This window comes from Lepidochelys olivacea (assembly GCF_965140295.1).
Source record: "Lepidochelys olivacea isolate rLepOli2 genome assembly, chromosome: 3".
Lineage (NCBI taxonomy): Eukaryota > Metazoa > Chordata > Testudines > Cheloniidae > Lepidochelys > Lepidochelys olivacea.
This window is the reverse complement of record NC_140413.1, coordinates 117,648,816-117,670,939: the sequence shown is the minus strand read 5'-3', so window position 1 is coordinate 117,670,939 and position 22,124 is coordinate 117,648,816. Positions and strand designations below refer to the sequence as shown.

Sequence of the window (22,124 nt, the reverse complement as noted above, 5' to 3'; positions counted from 1 at the left end):
CCAAAATTGGCGTATCAGAAATTGGGTCTAATTGGTGGACAAAATAATGAGGGGATGAACAGTTCTGCTTATCACTCGCTTTTGGGGTCTTCAGAAACAGACTTTTCTGGGAAAAGCTAATGGACCTTGACTGAAAGACGAGAGAAGGAGAAGGAACAAACCTCACCATCGTAGCTGCCACTCCCAATGTCTCCTGGGACCCTAGACCTTCATCTTTCGCTTGGAAGATGTGCTGGCCAGACCAGGCGAGAGACAGGGAGCCAAATGACATTGCTACCTCCACCACGTCCAGATGGATCCCAGACACCACCTCAGATGTGAGACTTTGTCTCCCCCACAATTCTCCCCTTCCAATTGTCCTTTTTTCTTCACCAGCTTATTTCTTCTCTTTCCTACCTCTCCTTTTACCATCTAAGAAGAATATGGTTTAGCCAGGCAAGACTGTATATTTTGCAACACTACTGTAAGTCTGTTATTAGAAAGAGACAATTGAAAGCAATGCCCTAAACAGCCTGAGCTTTCCAGGTCTCAGAGTGGCTAATAAGACAGTGTGCTATACCTGTGTTTCTCCAGCAGTGAGGTTGCAAGTGAGAGTCAACACCATTTTCTACCTTTGTTGTTCTTTTCTCTTCCCCATTTGTGTGTGTTTGTCTTGTCTTCTAGGAAATGAGTTTGAACTTAAACAACAACAGCCTCAGCCCATCTCAACTAACTTCTTTTTCCCCTCATCTTTATTACCATCTTTGATACCATCCAAAAGACCGGCATTTTTTTCCCTCCTAAAGACTCTTTCGAGATAGAGAGAAAAGGAACAAGGGATGTTGTGAAAATAAAAACCTTGTTTAATACTTTACATTTCAAATGCTTTCACTGTTTTTCCTTCTGTTTTGTATTTTTAATAAAAGGTTACAAGAATTTTTAATGGTGCCTTGCCATGGTACTAGGCAGGCTGGGGTCTCTGTATACCAAACCCCAAAACTCGTTTAAAACTGCTTAGTGTTGGACAGTGACTGGCTTATGTTAACACCTTTGACTCTTTGGGCCCATATATTTCATTTAAATTAATACTGCCTGGTGGAGGAACTAGTATGTCTTGCAGGCTATCCGCCATGTATTTGTGTGAACTCCATGTCTCCAAAATCCCTTGTTAGACAAATAGAAGAGCAAAAGTGTACAGGGAATGGCTTCCTTCTGGGTGAAAAAATGTAGCCTTTGTCAGTTTTTTAGAAAATGAAAAAAATTAGATTTATAAATGAAAACACTGGGATATTAAGTCTAGAAACGTAAATGCCTCCATCCTAATCAGTGCAGGGAGTGCATGAAAAGTGCTTTTCTCATTGTTCCAGTGTCTGAAAATATACAGTAGAGCCAACAGCATCCTCTGGAGGCCGATAGCCAATCCCTCTCAGAGCAACAGACTGGATGTGGTGGTGTGATAATGATAGAAGTAATAACGGTAATGGGAACTTAATGTGATTCAGGACCAAAGTACAGCTTTACCTCCAGAAAAGTATATTAGAAAGCATAATGAAGGGGAAGCATTTTAGAATGTCGTGTGTAATGTCTGCTTTTGTTCCCACAGCATCTAGCAATTATTTTTAATACATTAATTTTGTATTTTCCAGTGAAAACATGAAATGGCCTTGAAGTGTTTTATTTGCTACCTGCAAGAATTTAAGGACTGATGCATTGATTTTTTAAAATATTTTTTTGTTCATCACTTATGGAAAAAGAGTCTGTCAGAGCTGAGCTTGGTCAGGACCCGGAAATAAAGGCAGCTCTATGCTACTTACATGCATGCAGCCTTTGGGGCTGCTCTAACTTGTGGCAGCTGGTAATGGCCCCCAGTGGGCTGGCATAGCAGTTGAGTATTGCCCAATTACAGCAGCGTTCAACCATGCCATCTCCCTCCTTGACATGCACCCTTTGACAGAGCAATGAGTAGAAATGTTGAAGTAGGGCCAGCTACCCAGGGAATCTTCAGATGGCTGGTGAAGCCAGCTTTGCAAACCCTCTATATCTCTAAGGCCCTCTGAGAATGGAAGGGATTCCAAATCATCAAAGGACTCCAATTCTGGCCCACCTTGGGCCTTTGCCATATGCAGATGCCTGGACTTGCAGAGAGTTCTCCACAGGCCTGGGGATGGTAGGAGTGGAAGGTGCCCCAATGGAAGGGCAATGTCTTGGTGCAGCGAGTTCTGCTGCACATGGAGCCTGGGTTGGGGAGGAACCACCCCCTCAGTTTTTTAGCCAATCCTTTCTTAGTCCCTCTCCCATGGAAGTTTATTGGAGTGTGGTCGAGTGAGAATTGAATAAGAGCAGTGACATTTCTAAATCAGTGAGGAATCATGCAGAGGAACCAATGCAGAGTTATTTTTTTCACTTTACTCCAAATTCAGCTAAGAAACTGATCTGCAGCATCCATAGGAAGCCACAGCCCATTGAATAGCACAATCAATGGGGCCCAAAAATAAATAGTTACCATAATCACCCTTGGAAATAACAAAAGCCTTAATCAACAACAGCCAGAGTGTTTTTGCTGACCACAGTCTGGCAAAGTTTCGCGATAAGAAAAGACAGCTCTTTTCCAAGTGTTTGTCAAGTATAGATTTCAAATGCATGTTGCCAGCTTTCTAGATCTGACAATAGTGTAATAATAGCACTCTGAGTGCCAAACGGGAGAAGCACTATGAACATGTCCATCAGCTTGCCACAATGATATATTAAGGCTTGCATCATCACTGAGCAGTGCACTTTTCTGTCAATGTACTCCTAAGCCTGTGAGCAGAGCACAGAATAGGCATATGGGTTACATCAATAGCTCCTGCACCGTTCCAGGAACCCCCCTGTTTAATTTGTCCAGTGACCTGTTGGACAATAATCACTTTGATCACTCACTTCTGCAACACAATGATGTATTATCACGCACACCTTCACAACAGCAGGTATCAGCATGGATTTCCTAGCCTCATCTTGCTATCCAACTAATTGGTGTCCAACTAATTGGGATAGCCAGTTCCATAGGGCAATCTCCACACTTTTTCCCATGCCCATCAGTTCTCATCATCTTGCTCTGGTCCTGCAAAGGCAGGACTTTGTCAGAGATGTATTGAAAAGTCTTCCTTCTCATTCTGAAGGTATGTAACCACCACGGCTCATTCTTAAGAACATCTCAGTCCCACCAGTCTGTGATCATGGTGTGGACCCAAAAGTGGCACTCCACCTGGTGAGCACTATCCCTCAACTAACTTTCCACAGCTATTGCCATGACATCCACCACTACCTGACCTCAGCCATCTCATGACTGCTTATTGAAAGTTCCAGCAAAAATCTTTCTTGTCAGGCAAGACCTGTCTATTCACCTTGGCCTCCATTTTGAGAGAAGGATTTATGGGTGTTATCCCATGGGAATTATGTGAGCTTGAACACCTCTCCCACAACTCTGCTGGGCTCTCAGGAGGTCTTCAAAAATCTCTCACACCCCAAAGCTTTAGGAAGCACTGACAGAAATCTGTGGGATAGGTATCCAGAGAGCAGTGCAACTGCGACAATGTAGTACAATTCAAGTGTGAACATAGTGCAAAACAACATAGTTCTCACAACACCATACACAGTGTGGACGCTAGTGTGTTACATAGGTACTAGCCCACTGGTTTAGTTACCAATACTTCCAGTCCTAATGTAAAGGCAAACAAAATAAAAGTAATTATGCTTATATATAAAGTGCAGCCAGGTTAGGTTTTCTTTGCCAGTGTAGACAGAAAATAAATATGCTTACAACCATATTAGGAAACCATATTTAGCCTAACACGCAATTCTGACCTCACTTACACTGGTGTAAACAAGGAATAACTCCACTGCAGTTAGAGGACTCACACTAATTTAAAGTTAGTGTAAGAGGAAAATCATGTCCCGAGGCTAAAACATGGTTATAAACGTGTTCACACAGGCAAGAATAAATTGTATTATAACATAGCTTGGCCACAAACAATGCTTAGATGTGGTTATTGTCTTGGTGCAGGGGAGGCCTAATTAATTTCTTAACTTTTTACTGAGTTCTGACTTTGTTGGCTGAACCCACCTTGCTATGGGTGTTTTGTGAATGAATTTATGCTAGCATACCTAGGGCTGCCTTTGACTAACAAAGCCATATGTACCCTGACTTGGTATTTTCCATAATCACATTGTGTAATCAACTCTTTAAATGCTTATTTCTCAAAATAAGAGATGAGCCAGCACAGCTGGAGGTGTCCTTAGCTCCTGGAACTAATGTATGCTGATTCGTAATAAATACATATGAATGAAAGAACCTTCAAACCTACAAGCAATTCATACCGGGGGAAATTTGTCCTCATGCAGAAAAGTCTTATTGTAATGTCCTATAGGAAATAATAACCTTTCTATATATTTTTCAAACCATTCTATATAATTGAACAGGGAATCATATCCTTGTTCTGGAATTTTATAGGTTAGTTAAAAAATTGATAGGAAGGTGTAACGTTGCTGGTTCTGGTGGGACCCAACTGAGAGGGCCAGTTCAGGACAAATTGCTTAAAGCAGGGCCGTTACAGCCCAAGGTTGGGGTTTTCCCACCTCTAAGGTAAACCAAACCAGCCAGACAGAGAGGACTGTGGTTTCACCCCACTGGCTAACCACAAGTCACACAAGCAATTCCCTTAGACACTCCAGTTTCTCAGTATCATCACCAGTGCCACCGTTATGGGGATAAATGGTTATGAAAACAATACCCCAGTAAAAGAAAAAAGGTCCTCTTGATACCAAAGAACCAAGGCCCAGACCCAGGTCAATATACAAGTTAGATCTTACCCACAAATCACACTGTTGCCAATCCTTTAGAATCTAAAATCTAAAGGTTTAGTCATAGAATCATAGAATATCAGAGTTGGAAGGGACCTCAGGACGTCATCTAGTCCAACCCCCTGCTCAAAGCAGGACCAATCCCCAATTTTTGCCCCAGATCCCCAAACAGCCCCCTCAAGGATTGAACTCACAACCCTAGGTTTAGCAGGCCAATGCTCAAACCACTGAGCTATCTCTCCCCCACAAAAAAGGAATCCTTTTTCATAAAAGGAAAAAGATATAGATGAGAGCTAGAATTGGTTAAATGGAATCAATTACATACAGTAATGGCAAAGTTCTTGGTTCAGGCTTGTAGCTGTGATAGAATAAACTGCAGGTTCAAATCAAGTCTCTGAAGTACATCCACTGCTGGGATGGGTCATCAGTCATAGAATCATAGAATATCAGGGTTGGAAGGGACCCCAGAAGGTCATCTAGTCCAACCCCCTGCTCGAAGCAGGACCAATTCCCAGTTAAATCATCCCAGCCAGGGCTTTGTCAAGCCTGACCTTAAAAACCTCTAAGGAAGGAGATTCTACCACCTCCCTAGGTAACGCATTCCAGTGTTTCACCACCCTCTTAGTGAAAAAGTTTTTCCTAATATCCAATCTAAACCTCCCCCACTGCAACTTGAGACCATTACTCCTCGTTCTGTCATCTGCTACCATTGAGAACAATCTAGAGCCATCCTCTTTGGAACCCCCTTTCAGGTAGTTGAAAGCAGCTATCAAATCCCCCCTCATTCTTCTCTTCTGCAGACTAAACAATCCCAGCTCCCTCAGCCTCTCCTCATAAGTCATGTGTTCTAGACCCCTAATCATTTTTGTTGCCCTTCACTGGACTCTCTCCAATTTATCCACATCCTTCTTGTAGTGTGGGGCCCAAAACTGGACACAGTACTCCAGATGAGGCCTCACCAATGTCGAATAGAGGGGAACGATCACGTCCCTCGATCTGCTCGCTATGCCCCTACTTATACATCCCAAAATGCCATTGGCCTTCTTGGCAACAAGGGCACACTGCTGACTCATATCCAGCTTCTCATCCACTGTCACCCCTAGGTCCTTTTCCACAGAACTGCTGCCTAGCCATTCGGCCCCTAGTCTGTAGCAGTGCATTGGATTCTTCCGTCCTAAGTGCAGGACCCTGCACTTATCCTTATTGAACCTCATCAGATTTCTTTTGGCCCAATCCTCCAATTTGTCTAGGTCCTTCTGTATCCCATCCCTCCCCTCCAGCGTATCTACCACTCCTCCCAGTTTAGTATCATCCGCAAATTTGCTGAGAGTGCAATCTACACCATCCTCCAGATCATTTATGAAGATATTGAACAAAACCGGCCCCAGGACCGACCCCTGGGGCACTCCACTTGACACCGGCTGCCAACTAGACATGGAGCCATTGATCACTACCCATTGAGCCTGACAATCTAGCTAGCTTTCTACCCACCTTATAGTGCATTCATCCAGCCCATACTTCCTTAACTTGCTGACAAGAATACTGTGGGAGACGGTGTCAAAAGCTTTGCTAAAGTCAAGATACAATACATCCACTGCTTTCCCTTCATCCACAGAACCAGTAATCTCATCATAGAAGGCGATTAGATTAGTCAGGCATGACCTTCCCTTGGTGAATCCATGCTGGCTGTTCCTGATCACTTTCCTCTCATGCAAGTGCTTCAGGATTGATTCTTTGAGCACCTGCTCCATGATTTTTCCAGGGACTGAGGTGAGGCTGACTGGCCTGTAGTTCCCAGGATCCTCCTTTTTCCCTTTTTTAAAGATTGGCACTACATTAGCCTTTTTCCAGTCATCCGGGACTTCCCCCGTTCGCCACGAGTTTTCAAAGATAATGGCCAATGGCTCTGCAATCACAGCCGCCAATTCCTTCAGCACTCTCAGATGCAACTCGTCCGGCCCCATGGACTTGTGCACGTCCAGCTTTTCTAAATAGTCCCTAACCACCTCTATCTCCACAGAGGGCTGGCCATCTCTTCCCCATTTTGTGATGCCCAGCGCAGCAGTCTGGGAGCTGACCTTGTTAGTGAAAACAGAGGCAAAAAAAGCATTGAGTACATTAGCTTTTTCCACATCCTCTGTCACTAGGTTGCCTCCCTCATTCAGTAAGGGGCCCACACTTTCCTTGGCTTTCTTCTTGTTGCCAACATACCTGAAGAAACCCTTCTTGTTACCCTTGACATCTCTTGCTAGCTGCAGCTCCAGGTGCGATTTGGCCCTCCTGATATCATTCCTACATGCCCGAGCAATATTTTTATACTCTTCCCTGGTCATATGTCCAACCTTCCACTTCTTGTAAGCTTCTTTTTTATGTTTAAGATCCGCTAGGATTTCACCATTAAGCCAAGCTGGTCGCCTGCCATATTTACTATTCTTTCGACTCATCGGGATGGTTTGTCCCTGTAACCTCAACAGGGATTCCTTGAAATACAGCCAGCTCTCCTGGATTCCTTTCCCCTTCATGTTAGTCCCCCAGGGGATCCTGGCCATCCGTTCCCTGAGGGAGTCGAAGTCTGCTTTCCTGAAGTCCAGGGTCCGTATCCTGCTGCTTACCTTTCTTCCCTGCATCAGGATCCTGAACTCAACCAACTCATGGTCACTGCCTCCCAGATTCCCATCCACTTTTGCTTCCCCCACTAATTCTACCCGGTTTGTGAGCAGCAGGTCAAGAAAAGCACCCCACCTAGTTGGCTCCTCTAGCACTTGCGCCAGGAAATTGTCCCCTACGCTTTCCAAAAACTTCCTGGATTGTCTATGCACTGCTGTATTGCTCTCCCAGCAGATATCAGGAAAATTAAAGTCACCCATGAGAATCAGGGCATGCGATCTAGTAGCTTCCGTGAGCTGCCGGAAGAAAGCCTCATCTACCTCATCCCCCTGGTCCGGTGGTCTATAGCAGACTCCCACCACTACATCACTCTTGTTGCACACACTTCTAAACTTAATCCAGAGACACTCAGGTTTTTCTACAATTTCGTACCGGAGCTCTGAGCAGTCATACTGCTCCCTTACATACAGTGCTACTCCCCCACCTTTTCTGCCCTGCCTGTCCTTCCTGAACAGTTTATAACCATCCATGACAGTACTCCAGTCATGTGAGTTATCCCACCAAGTCTCTGTTATTCCAATCACGTCATAGTTCCTTGACATCACCAGGACCTCCAGTTCTCCCTGCTTGTTTCCAAGGCTTTGTGCATTCGTATATAAGCACTTGTCCTTTGTGTAGAGCTTCCTTTTGTAGCAAAATCCCTCCAGAGGTAAGAAGCAGGATTGAAGACAAGATGGAGGAGCTGCAACAGCTTTTTATAGCTTTTTATAGTCTCTTGCCATATGGTCTCCGCTTTCTTTGTCCCAAGGACAAGTTGACCATCACATGGCATGGAAAAACCTCAGAGTTCTGTCCATAGGCATGTCCCTGCATACCTTGCTGATTCACAAGGCGTGTCCGCCTTCTCTCAGTGGGTCAGTTGTATAGCTGATGGTCCTTAATGGGCCACCAAGAAGGCTAGGCAGAGCTGGCATCAACTTTTCTGGGGTGTCACCCAGAAGCATAGTATAAGTTTGAAATACAGGTAGTATAGAGCCAATATTCATAACTTCAATGACAAAAATGATACACACATATAGCATAATCATAACCAGCAAACCATAACTTTGTCTTAGGCACCTTATTTGATCCCCTTTATACAAGATTTGGTGCCACTACAGGACGTTGGTTGCAACAATGTTCTATATGGTCCCAGTTCAAGTCAATAACGTCACAGAAGGCTACAATTCTCTATTAAATTCTGTAGGTTTTTAGAGTAATTTCTATAGAATCCTGTTGGTTTCACCCCAGTTAAATTCTATAGGACTTTTCCATAAAACAGTGGCCCACAGAAAGCCTTCTGTTACATTTATTGAGGATTTATATGGGGACTTGAATGGTTTCGAGGGTATTGTACAAATCTGCCTACAGTGGAGTGAATTTCATCCCCCAACAGCAAGAACTTTTTACACCAACAATTCAATTCCTTCTGGGTATGATAATCTGGGCTTCCACCCCTTTTCTTACCCTATGCTGGCACTTCCTCATAGCTCTCAAGTCCCATCTGAGAGCAAAGGAGGTCTGGATGTAGCTTCCTATGGAACCCATGATGAATGTCCCACCCTGAGCACTGGCTCAAGGAAGTCACTTGAGAAAATTCTGAAATGGTCTCCATCTCCCTTATCTCTAGGACCTGGATGTGCAGACTCAGATCCTCAGCTGGTGGGATAGTGTGAGCCACTAACCTGTCATGTTGACCTGGTACGTATTGGACATTTCTCTAACCAGGGCTTTTTAAAAGACTTTTTCTAAATTGAACATATTGTAGAAACCTCATGTGTGGCCATGTTTCCAGTCTTAAAGAGTAAGGGTGGGATCCACAAAGATAATTAGGTGTCTAAATCTCAGTTATGACTCCACTGTGATCCACATTGGTCCAGAAAGAGAGTGAGAATGACTCTGTAGCCTAATTGTTAGGGAATCCAGCTGGGAAGTAGGAGAATCTGGGTCGAATCCCTCTGCTCCAATCACATTTTTCATCAGTTTTCCAGGGTGCAACAGCTTTTACAGGAAAGACTGAGGGAGCTCCACACTGGAATATCCCATAGCTCAGTGATTAGCACACTCTCCTGAGAAGCAAGAGACCCCCCTCTTTCAAACTGGATGAGCAGACTCAGATCCTCAGCTGGTGGGAGCTGACCCGTGTCAGGGAACCCTGGGGTTGAGCACCTACATTGCATTTTAACCCTAGGTTAAGGATTTTCTGACCTGTGCTGGAACCTAGGACTCTGGCATCTACACTGAGGTGCACAGACCTGAATCAAAGTAACCCTACCCCAGCATGCCTTTGGCGCCCTGCCTGTGTCCACACTCTAGCCCTACGAATGTGTTGCACTGTGGGAAAACTCTACTGTCCACCCTGTTTCCTAACTGTGATAGTGCTATTGATGAGACTCAAATGCCCATAAGTAGCACATGAGTACACAAACTGCATAAGTAGCTCTGTTGGTGGCTGACTCAGTAGAATGACTGCCGTTTGTGGAGGCTTTATAGTGAACTATCATCTACTCTGAGAATTGGGCTCTGCACTTTAGGCTGTCACATTGGCAGGAAAATGTCCCTGTGCGCCTGTTCTGAGGATAATGAGGACATCAGTCTCCAGAAATGTCAAACTAGTAAAATGAAACTTTCCAATTCTTAATTTTTAAAATTAGATGTTCAGTGAAGGTTTGTGTGGTTGGCTTTTTATTTATTTTTGTCTGTTTTGAAGTTTGAGAGAAAAGGTAGGTTTCAGAGGAAAAACACACACACACACACACACCAACCACCTGCCCCAAGCCTGGCTGCTGAAGGCTGCCAAGCAGTGAAGTGCATCCCTGGGGTTTCCAGTGCAGATCACCTCTGGATATCCCTGCCTCCTGTGATCCCCAGGAGGCTGTTGGGAAGTTTTGGGGCTGGCCCCTGCTCACTGCCCTCGTAGTGCTTGCTTTCTGGGTGCCTCTGCACCCACAGCCCAGGGAGGGCGGGGGATGGAGGGGGTAGCAAGGTCCAGAGAGCAGGGAGGGAGAACGGCAGGGTTCCTGGCTCAGCACGGAACATCCCAGTGGCTAGGAACCGCATCCCACCAGTCAGCTTTGCTCCCTGCTCTGGACAAGCTCAGCATGGCAGCATGGAGGAGCCAGAACAGGAACAGGGAGTGAGCTTGACCAGGCAGTAATGGTGCTTCTGGCTACCTGCAGCACTGCTCTTCTGCCACCAGGAATTCTGGGATACATCCAGAGGACTTCTGGGACCCAAGTCAAACCAGGGCCACATGCACTTAGGGAAGCAACAGTGCTCAGACACTAGATCTCAGCTTAACATGGGCTCAGACCCTGGGTTTGAGCCCTAAGTTAGCACAATTGGTGTGTGGAAGCAAAGGGGGTTAGGCTTGATCCTAGGCTCAAACCTGGGCTTACATTGCTGTGTACACATATCCTTAGGCACCTATCTCTCCCCATTCACTGTACTCAGCATTGTAGGTAGTGATGTTTTTCCTGTGATTTTCTAGGTACCTAAAAGTTCAGTGCCAGGATGCTCAGCATTCCAATACCTTAATGAATGCCACCCTAAATCCCTTAAAATATTTCTGTTTCATAATCTAGATCCCAAGTGCCCATATTTTTCTATACCATTCTGGTCCTAGCAACATTGCAGACACACTCATTACAGCTCTGCTGTTACAGGTTCCAAACCAATGCCTATTAAAATCAGTGGGAGTCTTGCATTTGATTTCCAGGAGCACTGGATCAGGCCCAAATAAAGGAATTTAAGGGGGGTTTTTTCATCATAGTAAGGCTTTAAAATATCTTTTAAAAAATTCTAATGTAAGTTTTATGATTCTCATAGAAATAGTTATATCCATGGTGTGTGTAAGTCTTCCAGATTCTACATCTCTCCTCCCACCCCCATCCTACCATGTTCTTTAATATGATTAGTGAAGTAATTTTCTCTCATTAGAGCAGCAGTCACTTTTCCTTCTTATCTCCCAGATGCATAGCACACTGGAAAATGAAAGTGTTTGTTCAGATCCTAGATTTGCCCTCCAATTCTGAAATACACTCAAGTCCTGCATGTATCTACCATAAATCAGAAATCATTACAAGAATAAAGAAACATCTATGTGAAATTAAAGAATACATTTTAAAAATTATATCTTGTCTGCCATATCACCAGCCGTACGTATCACCACATGGCATGTCCCTCCCCCAATCATAATGTTATACAGTTTCATCTGTCTGCTGTTTAAAATGATAACTTCAACTATCAAAGGAATTATTAGACCTGATGCCAATATAATTTGTTAACAAACACAGAGGGACATTGTGAAGCTGTCCAGCAGTGGCCCTAGAACGTGGGTACCGACCTCAGAGCAGACTGCTAGGAAACAGGGCACAAGCCTCAAATTGGCTGTGAGTTCTATACTTAGATTTAACAAACTAATTATCAAGTGTAAGCTCCTTAGGCACTATAACAACCTTATCATGAAGTCAGACAGCCACTTGGACACTCCAGTCTGTCTTGCCACCTCGGCAAGCTTTCCTTTGTGATAGATAGTCCCATACACCAAATATTACTGCAATATTCAGGTTACTCCTAGCATAGGTGCTGACTTTCTAATGTGCCAGGGGACCAGGCCCCACCCCCACTCCACCCCTTCCCCCAAGCCCTACTCCCGCCCCACCTCTTCCCACCCTGTGCTGCCCCCTCCCCCAAGTGCACCCCACCCTCGCTCCTCCCCACTTCCCCCAGCACCTCCTGCATGCTGCAGAAGAAGCTCATCCAAGGCAGGCAGGAGGTGCTGGGAGGGAGTGGGAGGCACTGATCAGTGGGGCTGCTGGCCGGCGGGAAGCGCTGCGGGAGGGTGCTGATAGGGGAGCTGCCAGTGGGTGCTCCAGTCCTGGATCACCCATGGAGTCGGAGCCTATGACTCCTAGTCCCAAAGGACAAGTCTCTAACACCAGGGCAATTACACCTTAGTCCTCACACCAAAGACAATGCTAGTAGCCAATCTTACAATAAATTGTCTTAAGATTTATTATATAGGAGAAGGAAATGAGAGTTATTTACAAGGTAAAGCAGATAAACATAGATACACAGTGCTTAATTTGTGCCATGGCTGAACCCCAGCACCTCTAGGCTTGGCAGTTCATACCGTTGGCACCTCTCAGCTCCTGGCCAGCAGCCGCCTAGCTCTGAAGGAAGAGCTGCACCAGCAGCAGCAGCCGCCCAGAAGTAAGGGTGGCAATACACCATACCATGCCAGCAGCTGCTACTCTGTGGCCACCCAGCCAGTGCTTAATTTGTGCTGGGGCTTGCCGGGTCTCACCCCCGGCACCTCTTTCATTATGAATTAAGCACTGTATATGCACACAAATGAGTGCCAATCTTAATTTTCAAAAACTAATAGAAGCTGCTATAATAAGCAAGCTCTATATGTCCTTGAGGACTAACCCAGGCTAAGCACTGGGGAGCTTTTGCTTATGCTTAGAAATCCTTGCCCCTCAGGGTCCACGTAGCATAAAGCTACAGTTCCTCCTCGTGAGAGCTTTTTATTCCTTTCCCCTCTTGCACTTCGAGCTGTAAATTCAGCTGCTGGAAGGAATTCACTTGCACAACTCCTCTTCATAGGTGCAGGAGAGAGCAATCAAAGTCTGTTGTCCTTTTGGATGTTCCACAATAATATGTCTGGTGTTGGTGGGCCTTCCTTGTGGGGTGGAACAAAACACCTTCTGTTGGAGTTCAGCACTTTACACTAATTAACGTCTCTCTCCTTTGGTGATTTCCACAGTCCCAGAGGCTCCTAATACAAACATTTAAATATTACCTACAATATGGGCTACAGATGTTATAAATTAGATTTATGCATGCAGGCACTTATGGGCATTCAATAATGTCTAAAACACTAAGCACATTTTAAAGTCTAATACCTATTTTAGCAATACTAACACAGAGATGAACCATACTGACTCCAGCTGTGCATTTGTCAGTATTCAAGTGAGGAATGTGGTCCTTGGAACAAGTTGGCACCTGGTTTGCCATCATCACAGACATGCTTAACTTGTACACTTAAACTGCTTGATTTGCTTGAGGGCCCTCTTGACTTCTACTGTTGCTGCTCATGAAAAGCACCAGAAAAGCAAATTTATTCTATATTTGACGTTTGGATGGGCAGGAGTGGGGGAAGGGACATTTCCAGATCATTCTTCAATGAAACCATTCAGAAGAGTTCATCTTCCAAAAATACAAAGAGGCAAAGAATGAAATGCATTTCAAGAGAAGGAGGCAGGTGCATATGCATATGGACTCTCAGGACCAAGTACATAAAAGATATGTAGAACTGAGAAAGCCGATTAACTAAAATAACAACTTCTCCCTTGTTTCAACCTCTCATCCCCAAATGTTCACCCACAACTCAAAGTCACATTTTTTTTGGAGACTCACAATTCCAGTTAGCCTTTCCACCCATTACTTTTCATTCTGAAAACTTCAAAGCAGAACTGTAAAAGTGCCAGAACACTATATATTGTTGCTGTGGCATATGGGTCCATACCAGATAGAACGATCAGAAATCTCTCTGACTTCACTACCTGACAATCTTATTAGCACCTTGTCCCAGTCTCTTGAATTCCTTTCAGAAATGTTGAGCCCTTATCTGAACTGAAACCAAACTGAACCATTTTCCAAATAAATTGGGATTATTTATTATTATTTATGGCAACCATGTAACAACAATAAGAACATTTATCTTATAATATGTGGTCCACATAATGTGGTACTATTCTGAAAAGTGGCATTGCAAAAATCATATATTGGGTTCAATTTTTGTATCTCAGTAACTTCCTAAACATATCTTCCCAATTAGCCATTATCCAGTGAAAATATGCTTTTTTGTTTAGTGCTAACTGCCAGCTCAGCAAGCTTCAAGTAAGTGGGTTATGAAAGTCAAACTGCTTGCATGGCTTGTGCATCATCAACAAGGATTCTGCAGCCGGACATAAGTTAGGTGATGCAGATAACATGAGTCAGCACAGAATCTAGCTCACTCTCTCCTAGCTGTTCTGGCTATGCTCTGTTACCAGGAGCAGCAAGTAGTAACTCAAGTCAGCAGATTATAACACTGAAGATATCCTGGGAGCAGATATGCTGAGTTAGGAGGTGCATTTTACTAGTCATTTATTGCCCATTTCTGTAGCAAAAACTATTGGATCCTATGGTAGGAAAAGGAAAATACCCCAGCCATTTTCTACAGTCAAGTAATAGTTAATTTAAGAAAACAAAGCAATTGCCAGAAATAAATGACAGGATATGAAAAAAATGACACACAATCTCCCACTGGAGTTTTCTTCCAGGAACTAAGTTAGGGTGGAATTCTGTCAATGCGAGGGGTGGGGGGGGGGGTGTGACCTGGATGCCAAAAGAGGGAATTGAAGTAGAACTAGGGAAGATCTGCAAGAGGGAGAAAAATATCTGAAGGACACAGAGAGAGGTTTCCTAAGTGGCTTGGACAATGTTTGTGTAGAAAAAATACCTGGAGTGAAGAGAGGAGCCAAGTAGCGTCAGAGAGAGAAATCCAGAGACAAAGGCACATGTCCATAGACACATCAATAGACAAAGTCAATAAAGAAGGATCAGTTTATAGAATCAGTGAGACAATATAAGCCCTGAAAGCACACAGGGAGAAGGGGATAGGAGTTTAGGAAAATAATAGAAAGAAAAGAGCATATACCTGGGAGTGAAATACAAGTCCTTATCAGAAGCCAGATTGATGAATAGACTCCATCCAGCCTTGGAGAGCTAAGGGTCTGATCCAAAGCCTACTGAAGTCAAATGGAAAGATTCCACTGACTTCAATGGGCTTTGGATCAGGGCCTGAGAGTCTGAGGACTTCTGTAATATCTGTTTTCAGCTTCAATATGTAAATTATTCTTTATTAAACATTGTTTTATTACATATGGAGTCACTTCCCATTAACCAAACAAATTTGGACTTTTAAAATTGTTTACTGCTCTTTTGCAGATCATTACTGCTTTATTTAAATTATAGGGTGCTTTTGAACTCAGCAGCCTCTTAGCTTCACCCATCGCTACATACTGTATAATAAGCACATTTATTCATGCAATAATTTTTCAGTTTGTACCAGCATATCTTTCTGTGCAATGGCTAAGCAACAAAACCTATTAGAAACTGCTGGCAGATTTAAAGGAAATAAATCCATGTATCTCGCATTATTGGATCTGTCTACGTATTGCAAGATTAAGACTTTATACTAAAAATGCCTTTTCATATATTAAAACCTGTTTAACTCAGAACTCCTCTTCGTGTTGTACTGATGTTTGCATGAGCTCCCAAGCTCCTGGATATGTTATGCATCTCTGTCATCCAAGTGTTCATTCATGGATGGAGAATCAGGAATGTGAAAAGCTGTTGATGAAAACAATCTATTTTATAGAGATATGAAAGTTGGAACAGCATGATAATTTTGCTTCAGTAGCTGTGTGCTGGAAGTTGACAGGCTGACTGCATTCTCTTTGTGTACAACATGAAAGAACTGCTCCTGAGACCTACTATTAGTATTCTGTGTTTTTCCACCTGTAGGTATATTGGTAGCTATGGCCATTTGTGTCAGCTTGGGTTACATGTTCTGGATCAAAAGAAGAGTCATGAGAGCAGATGTAAAGTTTTGAAATTAGATGTTTTATTAAAGGAACCCATCCCACCTTGCTTGCAGTTATTATGTGAACAATGTTATCACTCTGTTTCATACAATGATTAAACTTTTTCTGTTTTAAACATTTCTACCACTTTCTGAGACAGTTCCTGTGCATAGAATGGGAATACCATTTTAACCAGTAGAAAAAACAAGTTTTTAAGTTCAGCTCCATGTTCTGTTGAAATCAAAGGGAGTCTTTTCATTTACTTCATTGGGATCAGGCTCCCCAGTTCATCTTGACCACTGATCCATAAGCCACATTTTGAGAAGCTTTGAAATAGTAGCCAAGGTGACATGATGTTACTATACGTACAGTGGCTGCTATTAAAAGTCCATATTTACCAACGGTTCCCAGACAGAAGTATGACTTTATATTTGGAATAAAAAATAACCCTGGTCTCTCTATAGACTGTGTAGTTATGTCAAATTTATGCCTTTTTTAATGTGTACCATAACTTTACATTTCTAAAGAGTCTGCTTGTCTGCAGCAACAGCTGCCCTTTTTATGAGACACTGCTGATACATGGTTCAGAGGTGACATACACTGTGTTGTCTCAAGGAGAATTCACTTTTGTTCTTTTGTTTTTTCCCTTATGTCTAAAACGTCATTCAGACTGAAAGTGTAGGGCTACTATTTAAGTATGAAGAAGCATAACAGTAGGGTGTAGTAATTTCTGGTAAACACTGACTTTGAATGGTGACCACTGTAACTGTGCTGCAGTTGCTTTCCGATCCTGAGCCCGAATAGTAGTTCCAAATGCTGGGTTCACTAAGAGTCCGCAGGATAAAAGCCTGGAAGTATAAAACTACATTTACTTGGAGATGCAGCTAAAAAAAAAGAAAATTCTCCTTTGGTAAATATCATAGAATCATAGTGCTATAGGCCAGAAGGGACCACCAGATCACCTCGTCTGATCTCCTGTGGATCACTGCTCACACACCATCCAGCCACCTCCACACTTTCACTTGTTGGATTTAAAGTATTACAACCCTCAGGAGATTAAAATATTGTGTTCCACAGACAGAGAAAAGGTGGGACCACGGTGCGCCAAGGACTGAGGCCCCTGCAACATCAGGGAATTGATTAAATGAGATATATTCAGATATATTCAAGATAAGATTCCTTAATAAAGCTTTGTAGATGAAGATTGATTTGATTTTATCTTGTGTTGTCTAACCCTGAATCTATGATTCCAGTTCCTTAGAACTGTGTCTCCTTTGGTACTTTCCTACAGATGTCAGGAGGTTGTTGCATACTACACTAAAGGAAAAACAACAAAGAGTCCTTGTGGCACCTTAGGGACTAACACATTTATTTGGGCATAAGCTTTCGTGGGCTAGAACCCACTTCATCAGATGCATGGAGCGGAAAATACAGGAGCAGGTATAAATGCATGAAAAGATGTGATTTGTCTTACCAAGTGTTAGGTCAGTCTAACAAGATAATTCAATTGACAGCAGGATTCCAAGGGGGGAAATAACTTTTGAAGTGGTAATGAGAGTGGTCCATTTCAGACAGTTGACAAGAAGGTGTGAGTAACAGTAGAGGGAAATTAGTATGGAGGAAATTAGGTTTAGGTTTTGTGATGACCCAACCACTCCCAGTCTTTATTCAGGCCTAATCTGATGGTGTCCAGTTTGCAAATTAATTCCAGTTCTGCAGTTTCACATTAGAGTCTGTTTTTGAAGTTTTATTTGTTGAAGAATTGCCACTTTCTGGTCTGTTATTGAGTGTCCAGGGAGATTAAAGTGTTCTCCTTTTGGTTTTTGAATGTTATGATTTCTGATGTTAGATTTGTGTCCATTTATTCTTTTGCGTAGAGACTGTCTGGTTTGGCCAATGTCCATGGCCACCTCCACACTACTGGGGCATTGTTCGCACATGATGGCATATATCACATTGGTAGATGTGCAGGCGAACGAGCCCCTGATGGTGTGGCTGATGTGGTTAGGTCCTATGATGGTTTCCTTTGAAAAGATATGTGGACAGAGTTGGCATCGGGATTTGTTGCAGGGTTTGGTTCCTGGGTTGGTGTTTTTGTTGTGTGGTGTGTGGTTGCTGGTGAGTATTTGCTTCAAGCTGGGGGACTGTTTGTAAGCGAGGACTGGCCTGTCCCCCAAGGTCTGTGAGAGTGAGGGATCGTCTTTCAGGATAGGTAGTAGATCCTTGATGATGCGCTGGAGAGGTTTTAGTCGGGGGCTGTAGGTGACAGCTAGTGGCATTCTGTTACTTTCTTTATTGGGCTTGTCTTGTAGTAGGTGACTTCTGGGTACCATTCTGGCTCTGTCAATCTGTTTTTTCACTTTACCAGGTGGGTATTGTAGTTTTAAGAACACTTGATAGAGATCCTGTAGCTGTTTGTCTCTGTCTGAGGGGTTGGAGCTAATGCAGTTGTATCTTAGAGCTTGGCTGTAGACAATGGATCATGTGATGTGGTCTGGATGGAAGCTGGAGGCATGTAGGTAAGTATAGCGGTCAGTAGGTTTCTAGTATAGGGTGTTGTTTATGTGACCATCGCTTATTAGCACTGTCGGGTCTAGGAAGTGGACCTCTTGTGTGGACTGGTCCAGGCTGAGGTTGATGGTGGGGTGGAAATTTTTGAAATCTTGATGGAATTCCTCAAGGGCCTCCTTACACTAAAGGAGTAAGTCTCAGAAGCAAAATACCTGCAAAAAAAAAAAGTGTAATGAGACACCTATTAATCCTGAAAGTGACTAACAAACAATTCAAGGAATCGATCCTGGCTATAGGAAACACACAAGCCATTTTTTCTCAAGTTTTTAAAGGCAATTGCCAGCATACGCTAGAGATAAAAATAATGTTCTCTTTAAGAGCAGACTGCTGATGCAAAAAGCAAGGCTAGGAATTAAAGCAAGACATCTGGGAGCAGTCAAGGCTCTAACAGGCTAGATCGTTGGATTACTAAAATACTGTATCATGCTGATCTTACAGATTAGTTTCATAGAAAATAATGACCAACATTTTAATGCTGGCTGAAGTAAATTGAGTCACAATTTCAAAGCTATGTTAATGGATATCAAGATGGCAATTTATTGCATCTCATTTGAGTTTATAATGGGTTACATACCCTGTGGAGGTAAAGCGGAAAACCAATCCTGTTCCACATAGTCCCTTGAGGGCTTGACCTTTTAATTAAACAATACTTTTATGAGAAGAATTATGAGAAGTGCTCTAAAGTATCTTACCTGAGCAGTGAACTAGAAAGCAGCTTATTTACTGTTTCATTATTCATTGTATTCATTATTATAAAATATAACCTAAGAGAAGACAGAAATAAGCATGTTGGTTTCTCTTTATACCTGTAAACAGGAAAATTCAAAATCCATAGGAAAATTCAAAGCTCTCAAGGGCAAAACTTTCATCTAGGTTAACATTTGTGAAACATGCAGTGTTGTTGTAGCCATTGGTTCCAGAATACTAGAAAGACAAGGTGTGGGAGTTAATATCTTTTACTGGACCAACTTCTGTTGGTGAAAGAGACAAGCTTTCGAGCTTACACAGAGCTCTTCTTCTGAAGAACTCTCCTGAAGAAGAGCTCAGTGTAAGTTCTGTATAAGCTCAAAGTTCTGCATAAGCTTGTTTCTCTCACCAACAGAAGTTGGTCCAGTAAAAGATATTACCTCCCACACCTTGTCTCTCTAATTTGTGAACTGTGTCATATTCAGTGATAACTTGAGGAAACGTGTCATGACCTCTTGAAAGACTCCTGCAAGATGCTGGATAACTTGAGAGATGTTACACAGTATTGTGATTGAGTTATAATAAAGGAGAGGAAAATTTTGTAAATCTAGCACCATTCCCTTGAGTGCCATCTCAGCTACAGCAGGGTAATTGAGAGCAGAATCTGACACTTGCTGTTTGAGTTTTGCCTGGAGACATATGTTATAATGCTGGTACAGTTTCACGCAGTAGCTATGAAGCCGTACCACCCTGGCATCTCATCGTCACCCCAAGAGAGAGTAATATGTAGTTATGAATTTAATTAGTGTATTTTTAGTTTCCTGAAGTGATCTGATAGTAGACCAAAACTAATTTACATAGGATGAGCTAAAGAATAGTAAAGAATCTGATTTAGGCATACAAAGAGCCAAACTGTAGCTAGCCCCTGTGTGAGTACACAGGGGTTATAGATAGGGTGCAAGCAGCCTTCCTGTTCTCCTGAACACACCGCCACCCCGCTTCTCCCTCCTCCCTCTCAGGCGAGGGAGAGGCAGCGCGTTCAGGGGAGCAGGCAGAGCGGAGGTGAGTGGGGGGGCGGCACAGGAAGTAACGGGGGGGTAGAGGAACCGCTCCCCGCCCCAGCTCACCTTTGCTCCACCACTGCTGCCTCCCCTGAGTGCACCACCACTTGGCTTCTCTCCCTTCCTCCCAGGCTTGCCGTGCGAAACAGCTGTTTGGCGTGTGGCAAGCCTGGGAGGGAGGGAAGGAGGGAGGAGGGAGAAGTGGAGGGGCAGTGGTGTGCTCAGGGGAGCAGGCAGAGGCGGAGCGGAGGTGAGCTGGGGCGGTGGGGGCACATTTCTAGGGGCAGCATTGCCAGCGCCGGAATGCTGCCCCTAGAAATTTGCCACCCCAAGCACCTGCTTGTTTTACTGGTGCCTAGAGCCGGCCCTGGTAAGGGCATTCTCAGTGGAGGCATTTAGCTCTGGAGCATGCATTTACATATGGTTTGACGGAGCTCGAGGACAAATACTTTGAACACTCAAATACATCTTAGTCTTTGTAGGCAGCAGCTCTCAACCTGGCCAGACTACTGTACCCTTTTCAGGAGTCTGATTTTTCTTGCGTACCCCCAACTTTCATGTCACTTAAAACTACTTGCTTACAAAATCAGACATAAAATATAAACATATCACAACACGCTGTTACTGAAAAATTGCTTACTTCTCATTTTACCGTGTAATTATAAAATAAATCAATTGGAATATAAATGTTGTACTTACATTTCAGTGTATAGCATATAGAGCAGTATAAGAAAGTCATTGTATGAAATTTTAGTTTATACTGACTTTGCTAGTGCTTTTTATGTAGCCTGTTGTAAAACTAGGCAAATATCTAGATTAGTTTATGTACCCCATGGAAGACCTCTGCCTACCCCCAGGGTTATGCGTACCTCTGGCTGAGAACCACTAATCTAAGGTAAATGGCAAGTTTTCATGGGTCATCATTGTAACACAGTGTAAAATTAGCTAACGCTGCTTTTGCCCACAATTGTAACCATTTTACAATCATGTAAAGCAGAATATCTAAGCCCTGTGAGGATGGTAATCCAGAGCATGATTTTGATTAACACAGTTCTTCAGTCAGAATGATTTACTGAGTGCGGATAGTTCTTAACCGTTTAAAATACAAGATTTCTAATTTGTGTTTAGAGGGGACTTTGCAAAGATCCACATTCTCCACTTGTCAGTACTTATAGTAGCAGCATCAAGAAAAAAGGAGCCCTGAGTGGGGTTTTACAAATAAGAGCACAGTCAGTGGGACTGAGTCATTTGGGCACCTTTGATATCCCCACTCCATGTGCCCATCATCCATTGCAGTTATTAAAGAGTGTCATAAATATAAAGGGAAGGGTAAACCCCTTTAAAATCCCTCCTGGCCAGAGGAAAAATCCTCTCACCTGTAAAGGGTTAAGAAGCTAAAGGTAACCTCGCTGACACCTGACCAAAATGACCAATGAGGAGACAAGATACTTTCAAAAGCTGGGAGGAGGGAGAGAAACAAAGGGTCTCTCTGTTGGTATGCTGCTTTGCCGGGGATAGAACAGGAATGGAGTCTTAGAACTTTAGTAAGTAATCTAGCTAGGTATGCGTTAGATTATGATTTCTTTAAATGGCTGAGAAAAGCATTGTGCTGAATAGAATGACTATTTCTGTCTGTGTGTCTTTTTTGTAACTTAAGGTTTTACCTAGAGGGATTCTCTATGTTTTGAATCTAATTACCCTGTAA

General features: G+C 43.2%; 1 long non-coding RNA gene across 1 annotated transcript in view; it reads left to right on the top strand.

Annotated features, from left to right (window-relative positions):
* Positions 1-16,113, top strand: part of LOC311519023 — a 182,070-nt gene extending 165,957 nt beyond the window's left edge. Inside the window, exons 4-5 of the long non-coding RNA XR_014711181.1 lie at positions 9,095-9,165; positions 16,042-16,113. This is a non-coding gene — a long non-coding RNA (uncharacterized lncRNA). The remainder of the gene's footprint in view (positions 1-9,094; positions 9,166-16,041) is intronic.
* Positions 16,114-22,124: the final 6,011 nt, after the last annotated feature.